Source organism: Podarcis raffonei, chromosome 2 (genome assembly GCF_027172205.1).
Source record: "Podarcis raffonei isolate rPodRaf1 chromosome 2, rPodRaf1.pri, whole genome shotgun sequence".
Taxonomy (NCBI): domain Eukaryota; kingdom Metazoa; phylum Chordata; class Lepidosauria; order Squamata; family Lacertidae; genus Podarcis; species Podarcis raffonei.
Window position 1 is genome coordinate 72,090,718 of NC_070603.1, and position 14,963 is coordinate 72,105,680.

Consider the following 14,963-nt stretch of genomic DNA (forward strand, 5'->3'; position numbering starts at 1 on the left):
ATGCAGCTGTGAAAAGCACAGGAACCCTGTCATAAATGCGGTGGACCCCTAACTACCAGCAAGGCGGACAGGCTGAAAACTGAGAACTTAAATCTATGTAGCCTCTTTAAATTCCCCCAGGGCTGCAGGAGAAAGACGGCTGCAGCCTTCCCCATCCATTTCTTCCCTGGCCATGTCATCTTCCTGCTGTGCAGTATTCTTGCAGCCCTGTACATTTCAGCAAGCAGAAAGAAGAGCTGGCAAGAGAATTGAGGTGAAGATGGGTAGGAAGACAGCAGCCGCTCTTCCTGGGGCACTGGGAAATGTAAGCTGCATGTGCATTCTCTGGGTTATAGTCTGGCACAGTGCTTTATAGAGTTTGTGGTTCAGCAGGGATTTGAACCCAGAACATCCCATGTCCAGGGCCAGTGTACCGTATTTGTTTTTAGCCTGGTCCTTTATCCTGTGTACAAAGTGTCTCAGAAATAACTTTTGCTAGAAGGAAATAAAAGTTTTTCTTGTGTCAGCCCCGACTCCAGGTATCTGGCATCACTATGCAGATCAACAGGGAGCTATTTAGATAATCAGCCCTAGAAACCTCATACCTTCTCAAAAGGGTCATATTTGTGGAATTTGGAATCCATTAGAAAATATAGCTAGAATAGCACAAAAGTTCCATCTGGAGGAAGAGGAGATGTTGCTGTTTCAAGATCTTCTCCTGCACTGGAAGCGGAGTTCCCTTAAGGATACATGCAAAACCAGGTCACAGATGATTTCCCTGAATTTCTAACCTTCCCACTACAAAACTTTACTCCTCCCATTGAACTTTTTGGTACTGGAACCTAATGGCTCCTTGACTTTGGACTGTTCTTGTATTTTAATCTAGTACCACGCTGGGCAAGTGGAAGTGCCTATATATTTGAGACTGCCTAATTCTTTTCCATTCCTATGTCGGACCCCTCTACGCATCTCAATGTCAGTTTAATTATTTTCCCCCTCCCAAGGCCCAAAACTCTGCTGCGTCTGGTCATTGGGCTATGTATCAAATTTTTTTATGAATGAAAGTCCCTCTGGGCATTTAAAACCAACCAAACCTGGCATCTAGAATGGAGGCATCACTCCTCAGCGCTGCATAACTGCTTCTCACACGGTGTGTGGCCATGTGGCTGCCTTCCTCAAGTCATCAGGGCACATCCTACTGATTAGTTCTCCACTGCCAAGGCCTCTGCAATTACACTGTCCCTTTGTCCTTCCTTCCAGCTGTATGCTTGCTGTACCCTGCACTTAGTCTATCATTGTCTTAAGGTCGAATCATGGATGGTGAGGTAGATGGAAATAGTAGAGAAACATTTCACTGATGGAAATTTCAGGAGTGATGTTTTCTGCCTTAGGGAAAGCAGGTGAGATACTGGTGGGGCAGAGATATGTGTGTGTGTGAGAGAGAGAGATCCTTCTGGACCCAATATTTGTCCATACAGTGGTACCTCGAGTTAAGAACTTAATTCCTTCTGGAGGTCTGTTCTTGATCTGAAACTGTTCTTAACCTGAAGCACCACTTTAGCTAATGGGGCCTCCTGCTGCCGCCGCGCCGCCGCTGCACAATTTCTGTTCTCATCCTGAAGCAAAGTTCTTAACCCAAGGTAATATTTCTGGGTTAGCAGAAGTGTATGTAACCCGAGGTACCACTGTATTAGGGATGTCAGAGAATTGCTGTGAAAGGGAAGCGGCATTTGCTGTAGTTTGGATGTTCACCTGTGGCCAGGAACAGAAATCAGGTAAGCAAATACATCGTTTTTAAGTTTGCAAATGATACATAATTTGCAAGCGTAATTAATGACTTAAGTTATGTAAATAGAATCAGAGAATCGTAGAGTTGGAAGGGACCATAAGGGTCATTCTCTAGTCCAACCCCCTGCAAAATCTCCTAAATATTTTGTCCAATGTGAGGCTCAAACCCACGACCCTAAGATTAAGAGTCTCATGCTGTATGCTTACATTAAATAGCAGACAAATAATATAGTATTTTGCAGAAACTGAATGGAAGCAGCACTGATTGCAACTGATATAGGGTGGAACAGAAATGGCTGTCTTCCAACATCCCTAGTCCACGATGACTTACTCCTATGCCTCTACAGTGCCTGTCCCAGTGCATTCCCACTATCCCTCACTGCCCTTGAAAGGCTCTCCCTGATCAATCCTTTGATTCCATACTCAGTACTGAATACTAGGGGACTTGTTCCCAAGAGTGTGCAGGATTGCAGCCTTCGTCTGACAACATTTAAGCTGCGCTTGGGACTTTGTCATATATGCATTTTCTCTTTTCTGTTTATGCCTGCCATACACTTGACCCTGAAGGCTAGTTCTCACACCATGATTTCATATACACAGGGACTGGGTTCCTGACAGGCTGGGGGGGGGGGACAAACATGTATGGCCAGTCTCACAAAACTCTTCACACAGAAGCATGCCTTTATGAAATTGTAAAAGTGGCCCTCAATGCAAGGAGGTCTCTGCACCAAAGTCTTAACTGTGGGAAAGATTCCCATACCCCTAGTGGTGGTAGATGGAAAACAGGACTTGCATGGTTGTGTGTTGCATCACAGCCACACCTTACAGTTACTTACTGTAGTTTATCTCTCTGAGACCTACAATTCCCAGAATCATCAACAAACGACAGTTCCCAGGAATCTTTGGGGGAAGCCATATGCTTTAAACGAATGGCATGGATGACTTGCAGGTCTAATTTCTAAAAAGCAAGATGCAGAGTAGGGTTGGCTCTAGCCTGCCTACAGCTACATTCCTATGTCTTCTCACTATGTAGTAAGCTTCAATGAAAACAGCTATAGTTTTCTTCTAAGTGGTTAGGATTTGGCTGAATATACCACACATTGGGGGCCTGGGGGCCCTTCTCCCTAGCCCTGAGCAAGTGAGGGCTGACTGGGCTTACAAGAGAAAATAACTCTTTGTGCGCTCAAGGACACTCTCTTCAGTTGTTGTGCTACAGGACTGGGTCCTAGAACTGAAAAACAGATGGGCTAATCTAGAATAAGTCATGCAATGTCCCCTAGATTGGCAGTAAGGCACAGACAATCAGGAAGACAGAAGCAAGAGTTATTGCCAGCCACAGCAATGGCAGACTCAAAATTGCTGTCTAGTGACTTGATAAATAAATTACTAGAGGGAGGTGGTCAGTCCCCAGACCATCAAGGACTCGTAGTTCTCAGTAAACACTGGCGAGAAAGAAGATGTTGTATAATCCCTATTATACAAAGGGTGGGATCTATGCAGACTGAATAAGTGACCTTTGGGAGAAAAGGAAATCAAAGGTTGTGAATTCCAGTCCAGTGCCCTAGGGATACGGTACTTGCTGGCCCATCATTATGGCTTGCTAAGCTCCTGTGGCCTGCCAGCATCCTGAATGTGATTTGGATGGCATGTGCCTTGGTGCAGAAATCTTTGCTTGTCAAGCGTAAAGCTGACGTCAGTAGGCGCCAAGAAAGAAAGAAAGAAACACAGAAATCGGGGTTCTTGGCATGTTTTCAAAGAGTTTCAGTAGAAGCGAGGTGGGAATCAGAGATGAGAGGTTGCAGAAAGAGCCTGCTCTCAAATAAGGAAATTATTAAGACAATATTTTCCTTCTTTCTTGACTTATTCAGTGACCTAACACACAAACTTATGGGCAGCCACCTGATCTCAAAGCAGAGGTCACTTGGCCTGCTGCGGCTATAATGATTTGCCTCCGCATGGAGCCATTGAGAGGTATGAAAGAAGAAAGCATGCATCTCTTCAGATCTCCATTTTAGGACAGGGCTACACATCTCATGCATGAGCACATAAAAGCCCAAGGGGGAAAAGCAGCTTTAAGAGGGTACATTGTGAAGCAAAAAAGGCAGAGGGAGGGTGTGCGCTCAACAATTTCCCCACCTGTTACCGTTCCACTCTAAAACTACCTTCCAAACTCCTTTATATCCCCAAGTTTAAAATGTTGGTTTTGGAGAGGCTAAAACACATTTGGAAACCTGTTTGCAGGCAGGTGGGTAAGGGGCAGGAAGCACATTAAATGGGGTGATTTGGAACAGACCTGAATGCATCCAAATTCCACTGCCATGCTTCTGTGTCTGATTGGCCACTGTGGGAAACAGGGGTCAGGACTAGATAAGCCACTGGTCTGATCCAGCAGGCATCTTTGCATGGGCTTCAAGGGAGATTTCAGGTAGAGGATGCCCCAATAGCACTGCTAGTGCTTGGTCTTACTTATGACCTGTTAATAGCTCACTGGCTGCAGGGGGGGGAGGCATTTGGGCAGGTGTAGTTTCTCCCACCAGTGAAGTGTTGTACTGGAGAAGCCATGAGGACCTGTCATGCACACAACTATTAGAAGGCCCCTGGTGGTCTTTGGAAGAGGTGTGTTGGCACCCTGAGCCACAGTGGCCGTATAACTCCAGAGAGGGAACAAAAAGGGACAACAGCAATGTTTAACAAAAAGGGGCAGGACAAGAGGGTCTCTAAGAGGAATCAAAAACCATTTCTGTGGAGCCTTGATCAGAAACAAGCCCCATTAAATTCTGAGCTGTGCTCATAAAGACTCAGTGAAAACCAAAGGGCCTCTTATGGCTTTATTAAAACAGTTAATATTCATTTTCTTAAGGCTACAAATGATGAATGCAGCTAGCCACAAGGAAGTCAAATAAAGTTGTATGTGGCACAGACACATAGATGCGCCCACAGGGTTTAAGAAAATACTGCTGGTGGAAGGGAGTCATAATTTATTGTTTTTGAATGGAACCTGTCACGTAAACTCCCACATATTGAGTTCAGCCGTTTTTCACTGTCTCCTCCACACCCACCTTCAATGTCCATTATCCTTCCATGCCTCCTCTGGTTTTATTCTGAAGACTAGAATTCCAAAATGCTTTCTTTCACCACTCAAATTCTCAATGTTCAGTTGACAGTGAAAACAATACGCAATTAGGCCTTGGCCTGCACTGCCGACTCCCAGTTCCACAGTGGCGTCCGTCTGCTGCTAATGACTCTGCTGTGCCGTTGCGTGACTTCCACACTGAAATACCAAGTCAACTGAAGGGCCTGTCTTTTGCTCAGGACCGTTGCTCCAATTCAGCTGTTCATCTCCAGTTATGGGAGCCGAGATGGAAACAGGAACTCATTCCTCATGTCCCAATTTGCCCTTTGGAAGAAGCTCAAGCCATCTACCAACTGGGGTGTGCACAGAAATCAAGGCTTTAGAAGAGGAAGAACACAAAACACTGCTCCCCATAACTAGGGATCTACAATGTGGGGCACCCTAATTCCAAATCTCTTCTGAAATTACTGATGTCCTTAGTTCCACCATAGTTCTGGGAGTTCCGCCCAACCTTCCAGAGCACATTCAGGGGGCACAGAGGCCATGGGAGGGAGGCGAGTCCTATTGTGTTGAGTGGACCTTGTTCCATGCATGCAACAACTTAGTTGAATCCTACCCCTAGCGTGGAAGCACCCAAGAAAATAGCTTAATGCCTTCCACATTAAGATGGCTCCAGCATTTATTAACCAGGGAGGGATAAAAGACGGCATGCATGCAAACAGAAGTATCTGCTATTCTTTATTTTACCAGTACAAATAGAGGCAACAATTTGCCAGGTAGTTCCTTAAAGTCTGGGAAGCTGGCTGTCTCTAGCCTCCTATCTTGAGTAATGAGGAACCAATGGCTATGAGCCACAGTGGCTATGTTCTGCCTCCACTTCAGGAGGCAGTATGTCTCTGAATACTGGGAATCACAAGTGGGGAAAGAACTGTTGCATTCAGGTCTTGCTTGTGGCCTTCCCATAGGCATCTGGTTGGCCACTGTGAGAACAGGGTAGTGGACTAGGATCAGGCCACTGGCCTGATCCAGCAGGGTCTTCTTAGGAGAACTTTCCCACACCTACCTATTGCCCCCGCACTTTCTAGGCACAGGTCCACACTTTCCCAGTCTGTCTCTGAGCGCTCCCTTCCCCACCACTTCCCCCAGGAAGACCTGACCTTCACCACTGAATCAGAGCACATGCCACTTTGGGTTTTCAGCAGTAAAAATCAGGTTTTTGTGGGGAAAGCGCTCAGACACTGGCCTGGAAAGCCCAGACCTGATACAACGAAATTTTCTACTGCATGGAGGCCCAAGCTCCATCCAAAACATGGAAATAATCTTTCACCCCAGTCCTGGATCCACAAAAGTTTTGCTGCAAATCCTGTTCACTCCTCTGTGTGTCAGCATCCCCTCCCAGTTGGTGATGTTTTTAAAAACTGTACCTCCTCCTCCTTTGGAAAATGAGCTCTTCCTGTGCGTATAGCTCCCCATGCCAATGGGGGAGAGCTCAGTGGAGCAGAGCTTGCAGAAAGTATTCAGCCGTGTGCTAAAAACAAAACATGAGCACTGCACTTTGGGGCATTATGCTAACCTAAAGATTTTTTTTTAAGTGCCTTAAAATTATTGTTCTCTCCAAAGATGTCCTTTGATTGGATTGCCCACTGAGCTCTGGCAGAGAAAATGAGGTGAAAGAAATGGAGGTGACGGGAAATATATATCTGGGTAAAAAATTGACAGCTAGCACATGCACGCACAGCCACCCAATTCTGTACAATGCATTGCTTCACTATCTTGCCAGGCATAATACAGCTTTGAAAACAATGCCCTGAGAAAACAAACCAATCTTGTGAGCTAAGAGGTTTACTTATTATGCATCCGCCAAAGAAAATAGTCCAAATGGGAACTGGTTTGTTTGCTCCACAGCTTATGTACTTCCAGCTGCAGTATTCTGCATGCTGCGGGCAATGAGATTTTGCCTTTCTGCCATGCAAGGACAGCCCTTGCCCTCAAGGGTTGCTGTGGCTGCTCAGTGTATGCGCACTCCTTCCCGTTAAAGGTGCCGCTCAAGTGTGGTGCAAGTGAAGCATTGTTTACTTCTGCGCCAGCATTATACGAGTGCTTGCAGCGAGGGAAGCAATTTCCAAGGGTCTGCTGTAAGAAAACAAACAAACCTCCCGATAGGATGACAGGGCTTCCCAGGGTACTGAGGCAGAAGATGCAAGGCCATCATGCGCTGAGTTATCGACTGGAGGGCAATAGTGAAGGAAGCAGGGTTGCCATCTGACCTGTTCCTTTTTCACCCAGATAGCATGGGGAATCGGAAGATCTGTTTGAAGTTCAAAGGCAAGTTACGGCTGGGAAAAGAGCAAGTGGGTTAGAGAAGGCTTCTCCCATTCTCCAAGCACACCTTACAAGCCAGTCCATGGAACAAGAGCCCAGATGTCACCTCTGCTAAGTAAAAGCAGCTTCAGGAGGAGATAGGTAAAGGTAAAGGACCTCTAATAGTTAAGTCCAGTCGTGAACAACTCTGGAGTTGCAGCGCTCATCTCGCTTTACTGGCTGAGCGAGCCGGCGTTTGTCCACAGACAGTTTTTCCGGGTCATGTCGCCAGCATGACCAAGCCGCTTCTGGCGAAACCAAAAATGAAACCACCTGGTTTCAGAGGTATGCCAGTGAATGACAGTTTCTGGGGAGAGACAATAGGCAGAGAGCTATTCGTGCCCTGCTTAGGGTTTATCAGAGGCATTGGCTTGGCCTCTATGGGAAGCTGGACTAGATGGAACTTTGGTCTGACTCATCAGGGCTCTTGTAATGTTTGTCTGAGAAGCCTGTGGTCAACTGGCTTCCATGTCTGGGCCTCTTCCTACCCACTTGCTTGGCTGACGCTTGTTTCTGGAATGACAACCTCTCCTTTCCTGCCCGGCCCAGGCTTTTTCCTGGCAAAGGTGCTGTTAGCAGGCTGTTGCCTTGCCTCCTTGGTCTGAGGGGAGCACTGCAGTGCTTGTGGCTACAGATAGCAGTTGCTAACATACCTCTATGGACAGCTGGGAAGGGAAGTGCTGTGGGCTCACCTTGACAGCGGGCTTGGGCCTTGTATGTAGGAGTGGTGTAGGCTGAACAGGGTCATGCCACCAGAACATTTCCTGCCACGTGCTGACGGGTTCCTTCTAGGCAGGCTTAATGTGGAGGAGTTGCAAATGATACCACGGGAGGGTCTGCTGGTATCACTAGGTTGCCTCTAGCTATTGTGATTTCTACTTCAATTACATTATACTGGTGTTAGTTCTGGACCTGGTGCATCGGCACAGCATCAGAGGATCCTAGGATCAGCTGCCCCCTTGGAAGGTACTCTGAAGTACTATGTAAAACGCCAACTTGGGTCCTGAATTCCTTTGGCGTGATGAAAGTGAAATTACTTTCAGTGCATTAAGCTGTACATGCAAGCCCCTTGGTCTTGGCTAAGCTGCAGAATAGGAGAGGAGTTCATTGAGTAGTAAAGCATTTAAAGTGTAAGCTTTATTTATATTTTGTTAACTTTATTACATTAGACTTTATTATGTCTGTTGGTTTTACTGGTATGTTCTTATAAATATTTTATGTAAACTGCCTAGAGGTTTTTAAATTAAGCAGTACATAAATTTTGTTATGTAAAAAAGGGGACCTTTTCACAAACCAGTCAAAGCAAGCCTCAGTCACAATTTAAAAAAAACCACCACAACAACACACCCCTCTTTATTTTTAATTTTTATGTATCTAACAGCCTAGTATAGAATCCCAGGTTTGGAAGGGACCTCAGAGGTCATCTAGTCCAACTCCCTGCCAATGCAGGAAAGCCACTACTGCAACAGGTGGGTATCTAAACCCCACTTACAAACTTCAAAAGGAAGGATAATCCATCACTCCCTGTAAGGAAGTCTAGTTACAGGTAGGTAACCGTGTTGGTCTGCCGTAGTTGAAACAAAATTAAAAAATTCCTTCCAGGAGCACCTTAGAGACCAACTGAGTTTGATATTGGTATAGGAAGTCTGTTTCACTGATTGAACAGCTTGTACCCTCAGAATTTAAGGAAACACATATAAATATGTTATACATGTATGAAAAGAATTAATCCCAATGACTCATCATATGGTGGTCAAAGTTCTTTTTAAATTCTCACTTATACACTTAATAGATCAGAGAAAGTTGTGCTTCTACCCCCCCTCCTCCAGCTGCAACACATGTTCAAACAATCTGGCTACACATGCACCCTAGTGCTAGAGAGGGGAAGCACATCACATCTAAAAACACAGAAAGGGTTTATGAAATATTATGTCATACTTTCAACAATGGGAGAGGAGGGAATGGACTTGTTGGTGATGCTTGCTGCTAGAGTTGTAAATACTGGGGAAGTGCTACAGTGCTGTGGTTATACAATAAACAGACACACTGCCTCCAAAACCTAACCCAATACACAGAGAAAGTTCATAGAATGAAGCAGCTTCACAAAATACTTGATGAAGTACATCATCAGTTAATGCACTAACTGTAAAGAGAGGCACTGCATTTTCTCAGGTACAAAATATTGTGGCATATTCACTCTAAGCCATGTGTCACCTTGAGGGGTGTCATGTGGACTGTGTGCAACTAATGAGAAACAAATGTGCCATTTATTATGCCATAAACTAAACTGTGGAGAAAGGCCTTTATTTTTCTCCTCGTGATTATGAGAATACAACATTGAAGGCAGCAAGGATGCCTAGGTCCCTTGCCCTGCCTGTACCATTGCCTAGCTTGTTCCTGTCACACCACACCACAGTACCTGCCAGTGAAATGGGGATATGGAACAATGCCTGCCGGACGGGATGACGTGAGAGGGAATGAATGAACGCAAGGCTCTTTGAGATGATCAGATGACAAAAGCCACAGGAAGAGCCGCTTGAAATTACCCATAACCGTCCTATCCTCCAACATGAACCTTTGATTGTTTCCAACAGCAAACAACTGTGCCCTTGTTCAGTATTAGAAACTGAGATATGAAAGCTAGCAGCTAAATGGCACCTTAAACCTAGGTTATCGGCCCAATAACGGAATGTCTAGGCGTGCTTTTTTTATAACACGAATACAAAGCTGAAAATGAATGAACTGCAGCTAAAATATTATGTTCATTTTTCACACGGTCTGGTCCTTCCCCTGCCCACCCCCCTAATACTCTTAAGAGGGTCTTTTCTCTAGTCTTCAGAGACAGCTTCCTTAAACTCGGTCCTCCAGATGTTTTGAGACTACAATTCCCATCATCCTGACCATTGGTCCTGCTAGCTACGGATCATGAGAGTTGTAGGCCAAAAACATCTGGAGGGCTGAGTTTGAGGAAGCCTGCTTCAGACAGTAGCTAGAAATGGGGAGACAGAAAAGAGTCCTCCTTTCCTTCCACTCTGCAGTTTTAATCTGAAATCGTAGGCGCAGTACTGTGCCCAAAGCTTAGTAAGTGCTTGTGCTAATGAAATTCCCTTTCGCAAAATGCACCTAGAAGAATGCGATTTTCAAACACTGCCCTTGTTTGGGTGCAGAGTGGACAAATATCCATGCAAGCCTTGACAAGATAAAGAGCATCTTGGCCCCATGTTAGACGCAATGCAGGGCTTCCTACTAACAGCAATCATCAGACCATCAGCTTGAGGCATGGAGAAGCACTGGGAGCTTGCTTTGCCAATATAAAACTGCTGCTTACTGGTGTTCTTTGAAAGAAGTTGTAAAGAGATCTCTTCAGTCCAGAAAGTGTGTAGGTCAGTGGATGGAGCTTCTTCTTTAAACAAAAAACTTGATTCCTTTTTATTTTGGAGTGCCACCATTTGATTTGGTAGGGCTCCTGTGGCATACATTTACAGCACATCTAAGGCACATTACTTCCCCACATTAAGGCACGTGACTGTCATTTGTGAAGCATGCTGGGAATTGCAGCTCTGCAAGTGGTGAACTAGCTCCCAAGATTCTTTGTGCTGTAAATATGCTTTAAACATATAGTGTGCACACAGAACAAGTGGATGAAAGGCAGAAATTCAACAGGTTAGTTGAATCCCTATCACTTCACCCCTGTACCAGAATTTCTGCCAACTGTACATTTGTCAATGGCACAAGGGAACATGAAAGTAACAAAGTGACAACCCCACACTAACCCTTTTTTGGGGGAATATTCCCTTATTCCAGCGCTGTTTCCCGCTGCTTCCCACTGCTATCCCGGATTGTTAGATATCCCGTAGACTGTCCCCAGGACAGGTGAAGCTGCTGATCCCTTATTTTCAAATCTGAAATTTGACAGCTATGCATATAATTTAGCTGTCCCAGTCTCTGCACCAAGAAATAGCAAAGCAAACGGCACATGTATACCAGGTTCAGAAGAGAAGGAGAAGCTGCCCCAAGCCTCTTGAAAACCTACAGACACACACGTATGTACAGTGGTCCCTCTGGTTACGTACTTCACAGAATCACAGAATCACAGAACTGTAGAGTTGGAAGGGACCCTAAGGATCATCCAGTCCAACCCCCTGCAATGCAGGAATATGCAGCTGGTCCATACAGGGATCGAACCTGCAACCTTGGTGTTATCAGCACCATGGTCTAACCAACTGAGCTATTCATTCCGGAGGTCCATTCTTAACCTGAAACTGTTCTTAACCTGAAGCACCACTTTAGCTAATGGGGCCTCCCGCTGCTGCTGCGCTGCCGCCACACGATTTCTGTTCTCATCCTGAAGCAAAGTTCTTAACCAGAGGTACTATTTCTGGGTTAGCGGAGTCTGTAACCTGAAGCGTATGTAACCTGAGGTACCACTGTATAGTATAAAGCTGCTTGCAGCATAGCTTTGCAACAGCTCACTTGCTAAAAACACAGTTTTGTTCCAAATCAAAGCCTCAGCCCACAATTTTGACGTGTACTCAAAGCTGAGAGAATGGCAGATTTGAATTTGAAAAGCAAAGTTTATAGCCATTCAGAATGCGATAGAAAAGACAGCCTGCTTTCTACCATGTGTGTCACTTTGGGAGGTGATGCTGTTGCAGATGTAAATTTAGTGGTCCTTCTCTGCCCTCCCTGACCACACAGAGCGGTTAATTGTTGACTCTGCATACAGAGATCTAGATACGCCTTTATTCTGGGTGCACGGGTGAAGAAATGAGCGGGGAGTGGGAGTGAGGAGCCCACCAGAGAATGCAATGTGCTTGCTGCATTCACAAAAACGCACTAATAGGCCAAGCTCTATAAATACTCTCCTATAGGCATGTCCCACTGCTTACCAAAGCCAGCCTCTCTACTCAGACTGCTCTCCTGCTTCTCCTTTCCTAGAAACAGACAGCACGGCAAACAGCCTACAGCCATAAGTGAGAGCTTTGGCCTCACAGGCCAGTGGTAAAACTGTGCCACAAACGACAAGGAGCTGAAACCAGAGACTTTTCATACTCCCAAACAAAACACAAGCTCCGTAGGGCTGTGGAATGCCAAACTACCCTAGTTCCACATGGCTCGGTCCAGCTCAAGTCTATACCAGAAGGTCCTGATATTTGATCTAGGCTGCAACAGTTTCCAGAGCTAGGAAACATATGTCACTCCCCGGCCCAATTAAAAATTAAAGCTGGAAAAAGTGGAGGGTTTTCTTTATGCACAGGACACAGCAAACATCAGACAAGTTCTTATCCTCCTGGATAATCCAGCCACTCTGAGTACTCAGCATTTCCAAGATGTTGCCATTAGCAGTGAATTATGTTCAAATACGAATAAAATAGTCTTAGTAATGAGATCAGCATGTCCTATTCCACTTGGGACAATTCAAACAGCTTTACAGTGGGCTTTATGAGAGGGAAAATGTGTGTGCATATAAAACATACATCATAAACCTTCCATATGCAAAATAGTTGGAATTTAATATTTTCTCTCCAAATACAGTTACAGAATAAACACAACATTCTTATAATGTATTCCAAATATCTGAAGGCTCCACATACATTACCTCAGTAATCCCTACAACCAGTGCTATTCTTCTCCCTTGTTCTCTTATAATGGCATTGGCGCCCACCTGAGACGTGCCAGAACTGAGTTCCAGCAAGTTCTGGCTGGAAAAAAGCCCTGCGTACAACAATCCTGTAATGCAGACTGATACCATTATTCTGATACTGAGACAAAGGCAGTCTGGCAAGAGTTGCTGAAAATATCCCAGCACTGTCTCTTAGCTACACCTGGAAGGAACCTCCAGAGGTAACCTAGTCCAATTCTTGTCACTTCAGTATGAAATGGGAAGAGAGGTAGGGGGGCCCTTAATGAAATTCTCTCTCCTGACTCCTTTCAGTTTTAGCCAAATTATGGCCTCCCCCCTTCAGCCTTCTAAAAACTGTACTAAAGCGGCTACCAGAAAAGGTAAAATGGCAATCCTCCTCTGACTGCAGAGAAGCCCCACCATTGCTCCTACAGAGGCACCAGAGGCAAAACCCACGAAAATATCCTCAAAACCATCACTGGCCATTCTGCTTTCTGAGCCCAGAGGACAAGAGTGTTTTCTATTTCTTAGCGAAAACACAAATTTGGAAAGTTTGCAGCCTAAGTAGTAATGTTTATAACTGAGAACCCTGAGATATTTTTCTCTTCCTAGGGCATTATACCACCTGGAGATGACAGGGGGACTGGTGCAAACAGATGGTGCCTGTGGGTCAAGCTGCACAACAGAGATGCACTGATGATTTGGGCTGCAGATGGATGTGATCATGCCCTGTGTGAGGAATGGTGTGGGTGCAGAATTGTCTCAAGATGATGCAAAGAATAAAGTACTGTTACTCTCTGATATCGGGACCTTTCCATTGTCATAGTACCAGGTTGTCAAATCTCATATGCTAGAGATGAAACAAGCATGGCTCTTTCCATCTTCATTTTCTACTGTAATCTAACACCTCAAAAATATATTAGACACTGTATTATTAACTAAGTTTGAGGCTAGTTACAACTGTCTCTTTTTCTCAGAAAAGTTAGGTGTTTCTTAGCCCAGGTCTGTGATGCTGAGAAAAGATGGTGGAAAAGCTGAAAGTAATACTAGAAAAAGTTTTGGTAGAGAGAAAGTGTACTTTTTTTCCATTGTGCACTGCCTTGGGATACCATATGAAAGGCAGTATTTGAATACCTAAAACATTTTTTTTAAGACCCAGAGAAATAAAAATAACTATTTGGCACGGCAACAGAAGGTCACCAAAGGAGACCAGAGAAGACCCAGCGGGGGCTCTTCCAGACATCCGCTCCCCACAGACTATAACCCTTATTCTGAACCGAGGCGGAGGGAAGGAGCGAGCTGATAGCAAGATTTGCTCCTCGTTGCAACGATATACCATTTGCCAGCAGTCCGGTCCAGAAAGATTCCTTCCGTCGCTGAACTCCTGCGAGTACGTCAAAGACACGGTAAGCCCAACCCACGCAAGTATTAGCCGTTATAGTAAAATAAAGCGAGGATGAAACCCTATTTAAAGACGTCTGGAAGATCTGGCGGGGACTAGCGGCGAGGAAGCTCGCAAAGCGCCGCTGCGTAAAGTTGGAGCGTTCCTTTGGAAACGCACCGCCGAGGCGTTGGCCCACCCGACCCGACCCCCGGGTGCGCCGAATAGCGGCTTTTATAAATAGCAACGGGAGAAAGGTGAGGCACCCTTGGCTTGTGGATCCACCCCGTCCCTCCCGATCCGCTCCGTGCGACTTACGTGCCGGTCCTGCAGTACAGGTCCTGTCCAGCGCCGGCCAAACTTGTCGGTTTGCAGCGCTCGCTCAGCAATCCCGCGGCTGTTGCTCCGGCGCGTCCGTCCCTACGGCTGGCAGATTACAGTCTTCGCCAGTAATCCCCAATGGAGGGGAAGATTAAAGGCACCAGGACCGCCCCCACCGCGGCCTCCAATCTCCGCGGCTTTCGGAGAAGCGTCACGCTGCCCCCTCCCGCGTCCACCCCGGACGGGGCACAGGCGAGGGCGGGAGAGAGCGAGGGGGGCCGCCGGAGCCTGCGCGCCCGAGGGAGCCGGGCACAGGCGCACGAGGCGGGAGGGGCGGGCAGCGCGCCACGGCGCTCCTCGCTTCCTACCCCGGAGGGCCGCGTGCCTCTGTCGGCCGAGCGCGGAGGCGCCAGAACTTCGGCAAAGTCGGCTGCGAT

General features: G+C 46.1%; 1 protein-coding gene across 1 annotated transcript in view; it reads right to left on the bottom strand.

Moving 5' to 3' along the window:
* Nucleotides 1-14,761, bottom strand: part of SLC38A3 (solute carrier family 38 member 3) — a 72,163-nt gene extending 57,402 nt beyond the window's left edge. Inside the window, exon 1 of the mRNA XM_053377409.1 lies at nucleotides 14,524-14,761. The gene's annotated coding sequence lies outside the window, so the exon portion shown is untranslated. The remainder of the gene's footprint in view (nucleotides 1-14,523) is intronic.
* Nucleotides 14,762-14,963: the final 202 nt, after the last annotated feature.